Source organism: Nematolebias whitei, chromosome 12, assembly GCF_014905685.2.
Source record: "Nematolebias whitei isolate Nwh7 chromosome 12, NemWhi1, whole genome shotgun sequence".
NCBI lineage: Eukaryota > Metazoa > Chordata > Actinopteri > Cyprinodontiformes > Rivulidae > Nematolebias > Nematolebias whitei.
In genome coordinates, this window is record NC_056509.1 from 17493482 (window position 1) to 17495715 (window position 2234).

Genomic DNA, 2234 nt, shown 5'->3' on the forward strand with positions numbered 1-2234 from the left:
CTCTCAGCGAACAGGTCCCTGGTTCAAATCCAGGTCCAGGGGCCTTTTTGGGTGGAGTTTGCATGTTCTCTCCGTGCATGCGTGGGTTTTCTCCGGGTACTCCGGTTTCCTCCCACAGACCAAAAACATGCATGTTAGTCTGATTGGTAACTCTAAATTGTCCCTAGGTGTGAGTGAGAGAGTGAATGGTTGTTTGTCTCGTTTGTCTCTATGTGGCCCTGTGATGGACTTGTGACCCGTCCAGGGTGTACCCCGCCCCTCGCACAGTGATTGCTGGACATGGGCACCAGCGACCCCCGTGACCCAAAATGGAACAAGCGGGTAAAGATAATGGATGGATGGATGGAATCAAACCAGTGGCCTTCTGCTCACAGGCTCACCTTCTCTAGCCTCTGCACCATAACTCCCCCTGGACTGAACCAGTGCGTCGGCTAACACTTTAATCGCCTCTTTTTGCACCACAGCTTCAGAATCACACATGCAACACGTGTAGCTCGGCGTGCAGCGTGTGACGTCACGTTTTCTTCTGCGTTTCGTCTCAGAACTAAACTGGTCACACTGGAGTCTGATGGAGGTCGGATTTTAATGATGACATGAACGACCACACGAAAAGTCCTAACTGAACATCGATACCTGCAGCTTGAACGAAGCTGGGGCTGAATCTAATGATGATTTCTGAAACTTCATCCAGAGCGTGATGAGATATTTTACTAACATACAGCCATGGTTACAGGTGTCTCTTGTAAATGAGTCATCGAGGCTCATTGAGACTAACCTGTAGAAATAAAGGTTGAATGAATGGTGGACTCCAACCAATCTCAAAGTTTTAACCAGCACAGCTCATGGATTAGAGACTGGGATTGGCTCGCAGCTACTACCACACCAACCTGAAGCACGTCGTCTTTAATGGACAGCTGGCTGTGGCAGCCATCTTGAAACAGTCTGGCTCCAAAAGTCAACAGGTTGTAGATGTGCATCCATGATTATCATGAGAACTTTATTAAAAACCATCTCATGGTTTGTGAGATATTTTGCTAACAGACAACGTTGAGTGAATGAAAACAAAACTTGGCACAATGTCAGTGTTCAGATCACGTGTTGAGGATGACTCTCATCTACCACCACACATCTGTAAAGTTGACGTGTTGTCTAAGGTCAGCTGGCTGTGGCGGCCATCTTGAATCCAGTCGGCTCCAAAAGTTGATCAGCACTGATCCCTTCCTGTAAATCCTATAACAACGCAGCCTGTGCTTCAGGAGACACTTTGCTAACAAACAAACAAACAGATGTAATAAATAAATAAATAAATAAATAAATAAATAAATAATGTCTTCCCGCGCCTTTGGGTGGCGGGAGATAAAAGAGCTCTTCAGAGGTACTCACGTGCCAGATGGCGAAGAAGATGAGGGAGACACAGAGGACCAGAGACAGCATGTAGCAGAAGGCAGCGAAGGTGAACATCATGGACGCGCTGCTGTTGCTCGCCAACATCTACACTGGATCCGGGAGCCGGGCCGGCTCTGTCCGAACCCCAGCAGAGCCGCTCAGCTGCCTCAGCACGCGCTCCATTCAGCAGCACCGAGCCGGGGCTGCCTCCTCTCACTCACGCGCGCACATTCACTGCAGCGGGACGTGTGCAACCACCGTGCGCACCTAAAGCTGCGGCTGCTTCTGCAGATTGTTGAGCTCACTGGAATATTTCCCACGTGGCATTTGAATAAAAACAGAAACGGAATAAAAGCGTGCGCGTGGGCGCAGCGACGTGTCGGGCTGAACGCTGAGCTTCATCTGCAGATGTCAGAAAAGACGCACAGATTTACCTGTGGAGTCGCGCCCCCTGGTGACGATGACGCGCATTACATGTTGCAGTCTTTCCACCTGAAAACGGGAAATTCTGCAAACGGCCAGTGATGGCGCGGGTGAGTTCGGCAGCCATCTTGGTAAGAGCTACATGGATCTGGTTGTTTACATCAGGATGACACACATTGTTCACGTATTTTGCGGCTGTTTATTGTCATCAGTCCCAAAAATGCACACAAATGATCTTATTTTCTATAAGTAAACAATTATTTGTGAATATCCTGATGCATGCTCAATAATCCAGGTAGAAAAATCTAAAAAAGTTAAATCTGGTACTCTGGACAGTCAAAAAAAAAAAAAAAAAAAATGTAGAAATGTTTCGTCTTTCATCCGAAACACTTCTTCAGTCTGAGGTGCTGTATTCAGCTCAGTCT